General features: G+C 33.9%; 1 protein-coding gene across 2 annotated transcripts in view; it reads left to right on the top strand.

Moving 5' to 3' along the window:
• LOC122816525 (E3 ubiquitin-protein ligase RNF31-like) overlaps positions 1-17,437 on the top strand; it is a 1,306,074-nt gene that overhangs the window by 1,011,914 nt on the left and 276,723 nt on the right. The gene's annotated exons all lie outside the window — the stretch shown is intronic.

The following is a 17,437-nucleotide window of genomic DNA, read 5'->3' on the forward strand; positions in this document are numbered from 1 at the left end:
TATATGTGCAAGTACATTATGTAATACATATATATCGATATACACACACACATGCATATATATATATATATATATATATATATATATATATATATATATATATATATATACAGGAAAAAACATCAGAGGTTTTGGAGGATAGCTAGTTGATGAAGAATTGAGGGAGTGGCTTGCAATGACTACAAATAAAGAAAAAACACAATCTAGCTTGTGCATTCGTCAAAGTGATAACGACTTCTACTTATGTGAGTAAGTGACAGCAGCTGAGACTTTTACCAGGAAAGTGATAACTCACTGCTGTATTGTAGCTGCACTTATTGCTAATGTGATAATGACCTTCTTTTCAGTACTGCAAAGTTATGCATGCTCAGACAAAGGTGATAATTGCTGCACATAACCTGTTGACTAGGCATTCATTATATTACCTTGTGCAGCTGTTGTGTAACACAGACTCATTATCAGTAAGGAGAACACCTGAGTAATTCAGTAAAATAGTATAACACTTACATATTACTGATCCCTTCCTCCCACCTAAACTCCACACATGATTGACAAAGCCAGGAAAAATGCACAAAAAATATGGTAGCTCCATGCTGGCAGTTGTCAACAAGTGATAACTTTTATATCTCACTCATGCAACTACTAATCACAAATAGAATAATACAAGCAGAAGTGATTTCTTGTCTGCTTATTTTACATTACACTATTAATTAGGCAGTGGTGTATCTGATGTCGTATATGCTGGCATATTACAGTATAATTACATTTCTGTGCTGTATTCTAAGTAATGTAACCATATATAATTTTCAGACTTAATTTCTATGTTTCCCCACTAACCCCTCCAGTTGTTTGCATTGTGTATGCACAAGCACCAAATGGCACAATAAACTATTTTGCTCAGCGGTCACTTCAGCAGTCAGACCATGTATGCACAAGCACTTCCCTGATACACAACTATTTCCCCAAGCAACATCCTCATTAGTATGTCCAGGTATACATGCATCTAAATAAAACGTTTCACCAAACAAGCCTTCAGTAGCATTTCCTAGTATGTACTACCACCAGCATGAGCACTTCACCCAAGCAACCCCTTCATTAGGATGTTGAGGAATGCACAATCACCAAACTTAAACGCTTACCTAAACAAAATGCGTGTAACATTTCCTAGTATGTACAACCACCAAAATGAAGCATTCACCCAAGTGAGCCCTATAATGTATGCACAGGCACCAGAATGAAAGATTTTCCCTAAACAACCATTCAGTAAAATTTCCTCCTATGTACAACCACCAACAGGAAAATCATCAACCAAAATATAATTTCTTTTGGATAGTTGAAAGGTATGTGCAGTCATCAGTAAAATTATAAAAAATGGATGTAGGATATGTACCCTTCTTTTCTTCAAAATTTTAAGTCACCCCAATTCAGATCTCATTTATGACAGATTTGCTGTAGTAATCACCACTGGTGCAAAAAGAACTTTTGGTGGGGTTGCTGCCCGTCACCTGACTGCACAAGATATTCACATTCACAACAGCAACATGGATTTCTCACTGTGCTTTCTACTCTATAGGGCTGAAGAGAAGCTTTTAAATTAATGAAGCTTTGAAAGGTTTAGAATGGTCATCCCTTTAGAATGGTCATCCCTTGTACAGGAAGCTTATTTTCCCTTTAATTCTACAAATTAGCACTTCCTGCTTTGTAGACTCTGCTAGAGGGCAGTGAACTGTTAAAAAAAAAACATGCTGTCCCTTTGACTTAGACCAGCTGACCATTGGGTACTCAAGCCTATTCCCCCCTCCAAGCCTAACTTGCCAGTTTTCAATTGTATATTTATCTCTCCTGAGTTACATCATTTTAACAACAGCTTAGCATTCCAGCCTTCTGATAAAAACAGGTGAAGGGGTTTGTGTCACTGATCTGGTGACTTTAACTGCATCCTCCTTTAGGGGTATATCCGTCAGTAGCCGAAGACATTTAGAGTGTAAGAATGTTGCCTGCCATTTCTAGTATATAGACACATGTTTATTATGTGTGTGTGTGTGTGTGTGTGTGTATAAAAAATATATATATATATATATATATATATATATATATATATATATATATATATATATATATAATATATATGTATATATATTTGTGTGTGTGTGCCTTACATTTTTCAACCTTGTACACTGAATAGGTAATTGACACAGTAAACTGATTTCAGCTTTGTGTGACTCCCTCACTTCGTTTGCACAACGGGCCTTGTTTGTGTGCATGGCACCAAAAGCCCACAATGTCCCCCTAAGTAGTATATCCAAGTATACACATGAACTAAAATGAACCATTTGCCACATGACCCACAACTGAAGACCACAAGTTATGTGATTCTAAAGCTAAAATCACCACCTTAATTTCCCTGATATTTATGCGGGGCCACAAGAGAGCAGGTCATCTCGACTATCTTCAAGGCAACGCCTCTGGAACTAACTCCCAATTCACATAGAACAGAGCTCCAATCTCATCTCACAGAGACTGCCACTTCTCTGGAACAAGCTTCCATTTCATGAGAAAGAATTTATATTTTCCATAATTTTTTTAACAGTCATCGATAACTTATGCAACACACATTTCACACCAAATGCTTCATTCTAGCTTCCAAATGTAGGGACTACCATTCTTGAGATATTGCTATTTCTAAGGAAATATTGCTCATAGTCATAACATCAGAAACAACCAAAAAATATGTATAGCTCATGATATCTATAAATATTCACCTATTTGCATCATTGCAAGCACCTAAATAATGTTGAGTGTTACAAGTCTTCATAAACACGTGACCAAGAGTTCTGTAACAACGATTATCTTCTCTTGCCAGCAACAAGACCCATGACCCGTACATGGAAAACAGCCAATGTCAACTAACTAAACATAGAGAGAGAGGCAAAGAGGATTAAGTACTGAAAATCTGCTCAAATAAAAACAATAAAATGGACATGGGTTAACAGTTACATTACCACTCAAATGGTAACCTATATGGAGGAATTTCTCCTGTTAATTTCACTAGCTCAACATTCTGTACATAGGATGATACATTTTGTGACAAGCAATGCATTAACTACTCACAAAGTCATAAAACAAATAAGGATCCCATCTGAAACCCCCAATGTGGAGATATCACCCTTCCAACACAAACAAATACCCCAAACTCTTTTCAGAGTTACTACCCAAATAAACTCCAACACCAAGCTAAAATCCTTCCAATTAACAAATACAGTTTACATCTCAATAATAAAATATGCACCCTCACAAATATGGTGCATGCCCCACTCACTGTCAAACCCAAAGAGGGCTCTCAAAATGAGATGTTAATCAAGCATGATGCTTCAACATATCAGAATCCCATAAACAGTACACAAATGTTATCTGCAAAGTTGTAAATACAGGAAACTGAAGGACATACAATGGATGCAAATACATCTGCTAAAACGGGCATGAAAGTCATCCTACTCAAAATGACATTTAAATCATTTTACAACTGGCCTAATATCCCTTTGTACAGTCTTCTAGGGCTAACGTTTGCCAGTTATTCACACCCACACTAAAAATTGTCTGCATATGTACGTGCCTTTCCCTCCAACTGCTACAAGCAGAACAAAAAGTTAATGCAGCCAGAAAAATATCACCAATGTCTCAGCTAGGCCTTGCCTTATTCCTCTGCCACAGCAGACCATGTAACCAAAACTGTCACAAGGCAGTGAAGTATTAGGTAGATACTGACAGCAGGAAATGCCTGTGATTCTCCGCCACCTGCACTTAACCGCAGTAGTATCCCAAACACTGAAAGCATACTTTTTACATCCTCTATAATTCTTCGCAACTGCATTTAACCACAATTAATAGCATTGATCTCACTAAGACAACCACTCAATAGAATCAGAAACAGAAATAAAGTCAGAAATGTCTAAACTATCTGGTTGATTAGTGTAACAATTAATCCAACAGGCAGTCATTCATTTTATCCCACCTAACCGTACCTCTCAAGTATCCAGATCTCTGCCTCATATTTAAGGTCTGTTCCTCACAAAAATATTTTTTTTGGCAAATCACAAATCACAGAAAACTGAAGACACTAAATTAAATTAACAGAAGAAAGTATGTCATCTGCAATTTCTTCTTGGCATATAAACAAATGTTAATATAGGAAAATCAGACTTTTTAAGTCAACCACAAATAGAAAGAAATGCAATGAGCAGAAAGTGTCAAAAAGAGAATGAGCAAGTGCAATTTAACACACATCAGAAAGGAGACTCAGACTCTTGCACTGTGAGACATACCAAGCCACTGCATTATTCTTACTTGCATACTCGTGCTGCAACCTGTCTAGCAAAACTTGCTTTATACCTTCAATGTAGACCTTAAATGTATTACACAGCCAGAGAAAAACGCAACACGTGCTAAAACACCCAGAAACAAAATATTTAATTTTCTTGCTGTCTGAATTAAGCCATTTTAATCTAATTTAAACCAAATGAAGCATCCGCTGCCGGTGTCTTTCTACTAGACCAGACGTTATCTCGTACTTCACCCAATGCAAAAAATAAATAAATAAATCAAGATGCTACTTCAGTTCACAATATAGTTCAATCTACAAAGAGTACTAACTATGCCAAACACTAATTTGTAATAGAGGGCACTACCAAAGAACACATGTGGCCTAAAAGAAAATTATATTAACTTCACCCCTTCTAAAACATCATCCAAAGCTATGCACCTCCACTACACAGACACACCGGATGTAGGAGCCAATTAAATAAATGTGAATAATTTATAACCAAACTAAACATATTTCTAAATACCACCCGCAAACATCATACATTGTAAACTTACCAAATGATCTGTAGAAACAGAGATCATGGAAGTATATCAGTTTGCTTTCAACCGAGAAAAGAACAATGGTTTAGGTAAAAGATTTTTGTCTGCATTTACAGCAGCTATTCCGCATTACTGGACAATTAAAAACACACCCAGCAAATCAATACTAGAACAGTTACCAACACAAATCACTCTTAAAGCTACAGCACAAACTGTAACAGCAAAACTCTAACACTACTAAACTACGCCAACTTCCTCCAAATTGCTTTATATCACCGAAATAGTGCTTCGTTAATATCAAAACAAATCTAAATTTACCTACTAAAATCTTTCATTGCACAACAATAAACCGACAACCAAAACAAATACTTCTTATTACTATAACAACAATAATAATAACTTTCTATAAACTAACAAGCAAACTCTTTCTCCACACCTTCTCCGTTGGAACTATAATGACTACTAGAAGTTAACTTTCTTTTCTGAGGAGGATCTTTAATCTTATCTTGCTGTAAAATAAAACAAAATAGAGAATAAGACTATCTTACATTAGTGAAGAATTAGGCAGGCTCGGAGGTGAAAACACAAACTGATCTCCGTTGCAGCTTTTTCTTTCCAGATCATGACAGTAAGCAAACGGCTCGATAAACAGAGGGATACAGTAGTAAATTACACAAAATGCAGAAAAAGAAAGGGAAAGATGTACTGTATGACTCGATTTATTTAGACAGAACAGAGTAGGGGGAGGTGTTAAGAGATGGCTTCCATTGCCTACCACTAGTTCCTTGTTGAAAACCATATGAAATTGACTTGCTGCGAGGATTCGTGATCAAGTGTTGCTATGGGAAGAGTATACAAGAATGGAGATGGAGCTACAATTGTTCAGCACTGATCACTGCGTCAGTGGCATGAATTCAACAATTTTAACTATAAATTGCTCCTGGAACCAATGCATTACAGTAACTGACTGAACAGAAAACAAAATCAAGAGAAGCCCTTCAAATGTTGAGTGCTGAAGTTTGTAAGAAATAACGGAAGCATTAGCAGTTTTAAAAAATATATTTGCATGGGTATAAAGGCACAGAAACTGTAAAATGAGTGAGTCATCCCTATAACGTTCTGACTGTCATATTTGAATACTGCGCTGTCAGAGCAAAACAAAGGAACATAATTTTGGGGGTGGAGGTGTGACGCAAGTGGTAGCTTGGATTGCAGAAATCCTATTGGCTGCCACCACTTGCTTTATCAACAACTTTAGAAGAAGATTTTCTAATAAAAGTTTAATGTAAACTTAATGTAAAAACATGCTGAATCATAACTGAATAAGATAAATTAGAAGTTCAGCTATGATATCAGCGTGTTTTACATTAAACTCAGCTGCAAACCTGCAATAGAGTTTATCGCACTTGTGGAAGGCACTCGGGGGTAACAGCTTGCATTTAGTATCTTCTCATGGCGCACTCGGTGTTAAGCACAGAGGCGCCATGAGAAGGTACTCTGGGTTAATGAGTTAAAATTAAAATCAACTGTCACTTGTGTAATTGTAAGTAATTACCTTAACATTTACACAATAATTTCTAAATAACTTCAGATACACAAACAGCTTTTTGATATATAATATTGACAATGGTAACTATACAACTCTTTACTTAAAGCTTAAAATAATTTTATTTCTTAGTATCCATTTTATTTACATGTCTTACTTATTTGAAATTATTTATTCTCAGAGGTGAAAATGTATTGTATTATTAATACTATAGAATTAGTTGTATGGTATAATATTGGTTATGCTTAATATAATAACATTCTTAAATGCATAATTGTCCATGGCATTTTGAAGTTGAATATAAATAACATATTCAGCTAACCATTAATGATTATTGTAATATTCAAGAAGTTAGAAAGTTACACCCTTTGTTAAAATTGCACAGTAAGCATTTAGAATGAATATTAAGCTTGTATAAGGAAAAGGAAGTAATTCCTCAGCTATAGTATAGCTTAAGACTTCCAGTGTTGAATTAAACACACACACCTGTTGTTGAATCCTGATTTTACGGGAAATTGAATGTAAAACTTAAAAAGACATTTCTTTAAAAATTTGTCCTACCGTTCTTTCTTATGTAATATGACACAAATTTCTGGCAGAAAAAGTGAGAAGGTGAACATAGTTGAAAAAGTTATGTTATCTTAAGTTGATCAACTACAACTTAATGAATATTGTATAAATCTAATGTGCTTTTTCTTTTAATTTTTTTATTCATAAGTTATTCCTTTAAAATTAACTTATGACTAAATATATTGTACATAATTGATTGGTTTATACTCCTCGGTCTGTTGATATTTTTAAAGTTATGGAACAAGAATTCCAAGTGTATGGCTCTTGTCAAAGCTATTTTGAATGTTAAAATTAAGAAGATACTCTTACTCATAATATTGGTCTATTAATTTAAAACCATATTAGATTTTATTGTTAATGCCAATTTCTACTATATCTCCAATAAAGGGGGAAAAAGGGAAAAGAATACTTATTTGAGCTCAAAAAGGGTAATTAACTCTTTACTGAAAGATGGAGGTGAAAGACAATCTGATAGAATGCCTTTTTTCTATTAGATTGGAAGTGTATACCACTTCATGGTTTTTAGAATGTTTACTAGAACTTTTACTTATATTTTTACAATTAATCTATCAAGAAAGTATTAAATTTCTCTCTCTTCATTGGCTTGATCAAATTAATACATCAAAAACTTCCTATAAAATTAATCTACTCATAATTAACAAAAACATGAAAAAGGTTACAGAATCTAACTATAAAACTTTACAATCTAAATCTTATTACAACTTAAAGCAATAGATTTAACCTTACTTTCCTTAAACACTAATGGTTTAAATAACCGTAGGGAAAGATCAAACTTATTGAAATACTTGCAACTGAATAAAATACAAGTGATATTTCTCCAAGAAACTCACTTCAAAGCTGAAGATAACTTCAGTTGGAATCCTAACAAATAGATAATACGAACTCACTCTGCATATAAGAAAAAGTCCAGGGGAACACTTATTCTATGGAAAAAGAATATTATAATGCCTCAGATTCTGTTTAAATATGAGGATAAAAAAGGTCTTCTGTCTATTGTAATACTGAAATACAGCAATAAAATTTGGACATTAGCAAATGCTTACTGGATTCCAGGAATTGGGATAAGTACAGTAACAAAACATATAGATTTAATTACTAGAATATGCAAAGGATATTTGATTTTAGGAGGAGACTTCAGTTGCATTTTTGGATAATACAGAAACCTCCAACAAAAAAGTGTATGCATTAGTAATTCAGGAAAAGTGCTTAAATTTTTTTTGTGAAAACATAAATCTAATTGACACTTTCAGATATAAAGAAAATGACTACCATATTCACATCAAGATCATAGGTTCGGTACACAAACTAGAATAGATAAAATATTCATATCTCAAGAACTAAATACAAAAATGATACGTTTTTCTTTAATCTCATGTCCTTTCTCTAACCACAACTCATTAATTCTTAAAATACAAACTAACTTTGAAAGATTAGTGTTTATGACCAGAATCCCAGCCTACATCACACAACTAAAACAATTTAAACCTTGGCTAGATTCAGAAATCAACTTCTTTCTAGATATAAACAATACTACTGAAACTAATATAATTAACTTATGGGATACCTTAAAAGCATATTTGAATGGAAAGATACTTTCATGGTATAAAAATAAATTAAAAGAATGGGAATCAGAACTACAACATATCCAAAAACAAATCACAGAACTTAAGCTAAAAGATTCTATAAATCCCAAAAAATACAAAAAAGATATTGAACAGAAATACACTGAAATAATAATCCATAAAACTAATCTAGCACTAGAAAGATTAAAACTGAACTCATATGCTGTATCACCAAAACATATGCACAACTTAGCAGTCAGAATTAAAAAAACAAACTACTGAAAATAACATTTCAAATATTATTCATGAAGGGAAAAAAAACAAAATAGTATCTGGTATAAGTGATATTCTAGATGCATTTAAACATCATTACTGTAATCATTACAAGGAAGAATCAAAATATACTAATACATTAAATTTAGAGTTAAACTCATTCAAATCAAAAGTAATTCCTGAAGAATTAATACATGACCTTCAAAAACAAATTTCCTTAAAAGAAATTAAAGAAAAAATAAAGGAAAGTAAAAATAATAAAGCTCCAGGAATTGATGGAATAATCAATGAATTATACAAGATATTTCCTTCCTCAGTAATTACTTTATTTCACAAAACTTTAAATGAAATACTAACGGAAAGCATTATCCCTTCCTCGTGGGAATACTCTTTAATCTCACCCATCCTAAAAGAAAAGAAAGACCCTTCTTCTTGTAATTTTTATAGACCAATCTCAATTCTTAATAATGATTATAAAATCTTCATGGCAATATTAGTTAGTAGAATCAAAAACCCTTTAACACAAATTATAAATGAAGATCAAACTGGATTTATTTATAAAATACATACTCAAGATAATATTCAAAGAATATTAACACTTATAGATTTTCTAAACAAAGACAATAAAGAAGCCCTAATAGCAACCTTGGACATAGAAAAAGCATTTGACTCCCTTAGATGGGAATTTCTTTTTAAAGCTTTAGAATTATTTCATTTCCCATTTAAATTTATTTCTTTAATAAGAAATATTTATAGAAATAATCTAGCATATGTTAAACTTGGGCCATTCAAGGTTGCCCAATGTCTCCCATTGTGTTTGCTTTGGCAATAGAATTATTAGCTTTATCCATTTGTAACAATCCCAAAATAATTGGTATTGATTTATATGGTCAATACAATTCAAAAATTATGTTATTTGCTGATGATATGTTGCTCACATTTAAAGTTTCAGAAGAATCCCTACAGGAATTAGACATACAAATTGATAAATTTGACTTGATTTCTGGACGTTCTTTTAACAAATCAAAGTCAAACTACTATATTTAAACAAAAAATAGTAATCTTACTAAACACAAATCATATAATAGGACAACAAGTTCCCACAATAAAATACTTAAGAATAACACTGAGCCATAATATAAATTCAACTCTAACTTTAAATTACAATAATATAATAAATAATATAAAGGAATTCATTACAAAATGGAATGTTATTTTTGAATTTTGATGACAGACTTCAGATTATAAAAATGATATTACTTCCAAAAATAAATTACATCACACAAGCCATTTCCACAATTCCAGATAAAAAAAATATCTAAAAGACATAAATAAATCTCTCTTAAATTTTCTTTGGTATCCAAAAAAAAATAGGATTGCTTATACACACCACATAAGATCCTGGAAGAGAGGCGGTATCAATTTTCCAGATATGGAAACATACATAAAAGCTTCTATTTTTAAAATTGTCTTTAATTGTTTTGATAATAATTATTCGTCAACCTGGAAAACAATACACACTGTAATTCTATTAAATGAAAATAAATTAGCTACAAATCTTATTACAATAGAGCATAATAATATACTATGGCATGGCTTAATGATTAATATTCAATATAATGTTTCTAAGCCAACCAATGTAATGATTAATATTCAATATAATATTTCTAAGCCAACCAATGTAAACTATATAAATTACATTTATATTTTATTCAGAAGGTTTATATTTTCCAACACTGATATCAAGATGTGGTTAGACATGCTAATCCCCTTTAGTTCTACAACAATTTCTTTAATAAAATTCACAAAAACATGTTAAACTGGCAAACGAAAAACTTCCCTTGTTGGCAACATTGTGTCAAAAATCAAAAAGTACTAGATCCTAAACAAATTCAAATTACATTCAGTATATCAAATGATGAGTGGTTATTACTCCAAAACATACTTTCACATGCCAAGGATTTAAATAGAGTAATTCTTAATTATTTATATAAGACTTCCCCTAAATTTATAAATCTTATGTCTGATATAATATATAACAACTTTAACTGGACTAACTTATCAAAAATTTACAAAATATTAATGATCTATAAATCCAATATTAATGTGAAATTTTGGAACTATATAACTAAAGACCACCAATCTAATTTATCAGAAGAAAGTAAAACCTATCTCATATATTCAATTAACTCTACATTTAATTTACAAATATGGAAAATTTACACTTGGAAATTTATACACAGATCATTTATTAGACCAGATAAATTATCCAAAATTACAACTACTGAAAATCCTACTTGCTGGAGATGTTTACTAATCTGTATAGCTGATTGGACACGTATTGGCTGTAGCAAGAAAATGTATAACAAGAAATTGGATGTCAACACATGAACCAACTATGGAAGATTTCTTGAAGTTGCTGAAAGAAGTTGTATTGCTTGAAATCAAAATTAAAGAACTGAGAACTGCTCCTAAAAATGGATTTATAATCCTTGGGTGAAAATCCTTGCTCTTATTGAGACATTGAAACTTGACTCAAACTAACTTCTCATGGGTAACCTGTATGAAATTAATGTATGTATAAAATTAGCTTTATATAACAAGGTTATTGTTCAGGCCAATTGTAAATAGTGTAAATAGCATGTTATAAATCTAAGTTATTCAGAAGCTGTATGATTAATTATCATTATATATGAAAAATAAAAAAAAAATTAAATGAGGAATAGCAGTGTGAAAGTTATTGATGAAAATGTTAAAAAGCATTGGCCCAAGGATGGATCCCTGTGGTACGCCAGTTGGGGTAGGTAGGAAGGAAGAGATGGAGAACCAGGATAAAGCATTATGTGAGAGATTAAGGTTTGAGAGATGACAGAGAAGGTGCTTGTGGGAAATGGTATCAAAGGCTTTAGACAGATCGAGTAAAACAGTAGAAACTAAGTGGTCTGAATCTCAGGCTTGATTGACAGTTTCTAGGAAAGAGAGTAGAGCGGTTATTGTATATGGCCTGGACGGAAGCCATGCTGGGTATGAGTGAGAAGTTTGTTTTGGGTCAGGAAAGGCATAAGTTGGAGGTGGATGCATTTTTCTAGTATTTTGGAATTGATGAGATTGATTAAATAACAAATGCTCTCTGTTCTTTAAAGCGTGCACCTGAAATTTTGCTCATCTATCTCATAGTGAATGTTGTATTTTGCTGTACTTTCAGGTGTTATACTGTGAAATCTTACACCAACTCTATATGCATGATTGCTGCTTTCTCATTGGCTGAAAGCATGAAGCAACTGAACATGGATGTGGGCAATGAAAACTTTATATATATATATATATATATATATATATATATATATATACACACATATATATATATATATATATATATATATATATATATATGGTTCTACTTCTGATTGCCGAAAACACACTTTCTCGACAACCAGAAAAGTCAAACCCATTTAAGCAAGAGTACTAAATCGAACATGTACTTTCACAAAAGCCGGTTCTCCGAAGCACATTACAGTGGTGATAAGGAAATATATCCCTTTCCCCACTGTAGTGCAATCTCGGAGTTAGTATATTTAAGTAGGGGGGGGGTGTGGGGTTCGGAGAACCAGCTTTTGCGAAAGTGCACTTTCGATGTAGTGCACTTTCACTTTAATGGGTCTCGATATTTCTTGTTCGAGATTGTGAACTTTAGATCAAGAAACATAGAACCGTATATATACACACACACACACACACACATATATATATATATATATATATATATATATATATATATATATATTTTTTTTTATTATTATTAATTCTTAAAACAGTACATGGGCCCTAAAGAAAGTATGAAGATTTTTCTTTTTTTTTTTAATTTAATCTTGTGGCTAAGCCCCGCCCCTCCAAGACGGGACCTGGCCGTATGCAGCAGCCTAGGTCACCTTGTGCTGGATCCATCCCTGCTTGTAACATTTACAAGCAAGCTATTTAGTAAGTGTGTTTTTATTTATATACTAAAAGAAGATAGGTCAGACTCATTCCTTATGTGAGAGATAGGTACAGTCCATTGCCCAGGACCATTTTGGAAAATGTCTTGCTTCCTCAGTAGTATCTTGTTAAGAGAATGTACAGTTAAGTCTGAGGAAAAACTAAAGATCATTGGAGTTTTGGTTGAGTAGGTCAATTCAGACATGAGCGAAGGTATAAGGGGATGTACATTGTTGCTTTTGGGAGGATGGAAAACAAACTTACATACTTTATTGCGGTATATCTTTAATTCAATATTGTTGAAAGCTGTGGAAGTGGCAGTTATGGAAAGGGTGTGTATTCTAAAGAGGAGATGCATAAATCAGTTCTGCCAATGAGAGAAAATAGATTGGAAATCGAGTAAGTAGCTCTTTTTTTGTCTGACAGTTTAGATCAGTGTACTGTAGGAGGAGGAGGAGATAAAGGAGACTTGGGTCAAAGCAGAAACCCTGATATCTTTACTTACTGACTATTTCCGTGGTGGGAAAGTATGGTGATGCAATAGCTTCCCAGACAATGCATAACATGCTCCTCTCATGACAATGTTCCAAAAATTATGGACTCAGTTTTGGAAACAGTTGTCTTAAATTAGGTTGTAATTTTGACAGGAAATGCAGTGAAATCATTAGCCTTCATTATCTGCATCTCCTTCCATTCCCATCTGATTATTATTTGGTCATGTTTAATTCTCTTTTCCCTACATTGTTTCCTACAAGTTTTATCATCATCATTGTCCAAACAACTCTTTTATCCTCCTTTTGGCATTCATCTTTATTTTTAACATTCTGATTTGTTTTATTTAAATATCCACAACTGCACACAGTACTCCAGTTGTGTTCTGACCAAGAATCTATGAAATGGAAGATCATCCGTTTATCCCTGGCATCTCTTCCCCAGGCGTACAACACAGCAGCCTGGTGGCTTTAACAGTTGTATTTTCACTCGGTGCCTAGTGTTTCTCTGCCATTAGTCAGCCATGGACACTTTTCCTGTTATTTTGCTTTTGGGTTTCTCCAGCTTGTATTCTGCCACAGGGTTGTGCAAACTAAATGAAGTACCTTACAATTTTCTGTGTTAAACCTCTTTTGTCATTTGTCTACCCAGACTGGCAGTTTTTCTAAAAAAGCACTTAGGCTGATGCCTCCATAGTCTTCTAATACTCGTATAATGTTATTTATTTATTTGTTAATTTGTTCATTTATTCATTCATTCGTTTATGAATTTTGCAGTTTTTGCCCCCACTGCCTTTCAACTATCAGACCCTCTCTTGATGATCAGCATACTTGTCCCCTCTACCAAGTAAAAACCAGTTGAAAAGGGTCATCATTAAGGAAGCCACTAGGTGTGATATGAAGCTTTTTTTCTGCTTCTCTAACCATGTGCACATGGTGAGGCACTGAGGAGGGACATAAAACAGGCTGCCCACAGTAGGCATTGGGCAATTTCTCCAAGCACACAAACCCTCCCCAAGAGAGGTGAGCAGGCCATGCAGCTTCATTCCTTCCCCTTTTGTAACAGTCACAGTAGAAACATCATGGAACCTGATCACACATCCAAGATGTCTAAGTATTTACTGTGCATCTTGATAGACATTATAAATATTACATGGTGTCAGAAGTATTAGAATTCAACACATTTTTTCACTTTCAAGCTGTTAGTCATACAATAGTGAAGAAGTATAATTTCTGGTTTGATACATATTATTTTTTTTGTAAATTAAAGTCAGCATTATGTTTTTTAGTTTCATAATTCGTAGGAAGCACACAATATTTCATTCATTCAGAGGAAAGTTGGCCCAACTCTAGTCACTAAGAATATGTCGTGCTGGAAAGAGAAAAATAAAACGAAGGGAAAGGTAAATAGCTGTTGTGCAACATAAGGCATTTGATAAGTAAACTGCAAGGTGTCAGAAAGGGTATTATAAGACCTGGGTGCATCAGTAATGTTCTCAAGTGTGAGTATTGCAACACTGAGATGAAAGTATTGATACAATGAGATGGTTATTTATGGTAGCTCTTACCAGAAAAGGGATGGGCTATTGCAAGGCTGCTATGTAAAGCCCATTAATTTATGTTCTATACAAATGTGTTGATGGGGTAAACAGTATGGTATGATGAATAGAGGGAGGATATAAATTAAGGTACTCGCCTGTCAAGATGTTGTTTCTTTATTCATTAAATATGAAAGGTTAGAGAGGCTAATGGAAGGCACAGTGGCAGCGTTTGAGAGAGAAGTGATGGTTGCAGTTAATGGAGGAAAAGTGAGATAATTTGAGTGAACAAGGGAAATGTGCACTGCAGGTTGAAAGAGGTAGATGGGTTTGTTAAGATTTGGGGATTGCTGATGAGTTTTGGAGGGGGGTGGAGAAAAGGCAGTGGGAAGTAAGGACGTAAGGTAGAAAGAAAAGTTGAGAGATGAAAATGTGGGTTATGAGTAAAAGGAAAAGAGTATTTGTCCTTCGTAATTTAAGTAGTGATAAATGATGTAGACAATAGGGTAAAATGGTTCGAATGAGGGAGTTTAATGGTTGAGACTAGGAAAAAGTTAGCTATTCAAAGAATACCTGTTGAAATGTGCAATGTGACGTAGTTAGCAGCATATGAAAACTGAATGTACGAAACCATCTGCCTGAAACCTAAAGCTGTAATTGAGAGGTATTGCTTGACAAATAATTGGAATAATGTACGTGAGAAAGAAAAGAAACGTTTTCTGATAAAATGTGGGTATGTAAAATGTATTTGGAAATATTAAAGACAGTGAAGGGAAGAATGGTATAAAAAGTGCTACACAGAGTGTTATGGGATTTATAGGACTGTGAGAAAATATAGACAGAGACTGCCTGGGATTCAGAAAGGCTCATCTCTCATGGGAAGCCTTAACATGGCCATTTTCCACTTGGAGTAAGCATTTCTTATTCCTTGACTGCCCTACTGATAAGGTTTCCCACTACAGGGAGTCCCAGCACAGTTGCGTTCTAATGTAGCAAGCCGGGTGATCGGCTAGTTGTAATTAGCAATATGTTCATCCCAGGAAATGGCAGTAGCTTTTGATTTATATTGTTGAGTGATTCTGAAAATTGCTCATCTCTGTAAACTGTTCAAGGAAAAACATGAATACTATCAAAAGGCAGCAGTCACACAGTCATCTATGGAAGCTGTGGCAGTGCAGATCAGTTCAGGGAAGACATGGGGCGGAAGTTGTGTGTGCATGCATGTGTGTGTGTGTGTGTGTGTGTGTGTGTGTCTGAATGGTCACATGGGGGGTTAGGTAGGTAATAGAGAGTCGGGATGTGTGTGTGAAGGGGGTTGAATGGATGAGTATTTCCATAAATGTGATTGTGGGAGGGCTTGCTTGCTGATGGATTTGTATGTGTGAGTGAATGCCTGGGAGTATGTGCATGTTAGTGAGTGTAGGGCGGTAAATTTGTCAACACAATGCATGGGAAATACTACCACCGTCAGGTCTGACAGCGCTAGTATTAGAAAGGTGCTGTTCAGGGATAAGCTAATGAGCCAGTAATGAGGTCTTTCTCATTGCAGCCATAATTGTCTCTTAACTGCACTTTGTAACTGACCTGTTTGTGGTGAGCAATTTTCATGAGTAATGAGGATCTTTCTGTATCTAGGGAGTGAGTTTGCTTGTAGTAGCAGTTATTAAAATTCTGTTAACATTTTATATGGCGCATGTTTTAAAGAATCCTGTGAATGTATTGCCAGTCAATAAGAAAGTGAACTAAGAGGTAACACACAAAATGTATATGCCAAATTATCTACATAAAATGGTGTAGAGTAAATTTATAGACATGACAAGAATACTGTTATAAGGTAAGCTGATGCATGTATTTGTAATAGTGAAAGCAGGTATAAATGTAAAAGAATATTTGTTTACTGTACTGTAGAACGGTAATGGAGATTGGGTTCTTTAATTACTGTAAGTAAAAAATTGAACCCATATTGATTACAATAAGTTCATTGGGGTCTTTCCCACCAGCTCAGGCATATTGAGCTTCCATTTAACACTTTATCCAAAGGATGGCAGCTCAGTAGTGCAGCACCCCCTCCCCCATGTTGCATGACTGTATCAGTAGTAGAATATAAGTCCAAGCAGCTGGTGTGGGGTTGAACCCAAAACCTGCTGATCGTCTGTCATCAAATGAAAAAGGGATAGTTACTTAGCAGTATAAGATGTGTAGCAAGCACAATGCTAATTTCCTAACACTAATTCCTTCATGTGCTAACTCCTTACTACTTTATTAATGTTTCAGAATATGGTTTCACCTTATACTATCAACCAGTTATATTGTTGGAACTGCATAGTATTTGTTTGATCATTCTGCAGTGTGTTTGGAAGATTTAAGATAAGAATAGTATGCATTATATTTGCATGTAAACATCCAGACACTTTCAATATTCTTCATAAAAGGATGTGATTTTGCTACTGAAATATTGGCAAATTGTGATTACCTCTAGCCAATTGACACATTGGTGATATAAGATTCCAATGAATAATATTACTTTTAAAGAACTTTTTTTGCTTCATGTATTTTTGAAGTTGCATCTAGATGATGTGATGTCCAGGATGATACACATCA

Source organism: Protopterus annectens, chromosome 12.part0, assembly GCF_019279795.1.
Source record: "Protopterus annectens isolate FY-2018-M chromosome 12.part0, PAN1.0, whole genome shotgun sequence".
Taxonomy (NCBI): Eukaryota; Metazoa; Chordata; order Ceratodontiformes; family Protopteridae; genus Protopterus; species Protopterus annectens.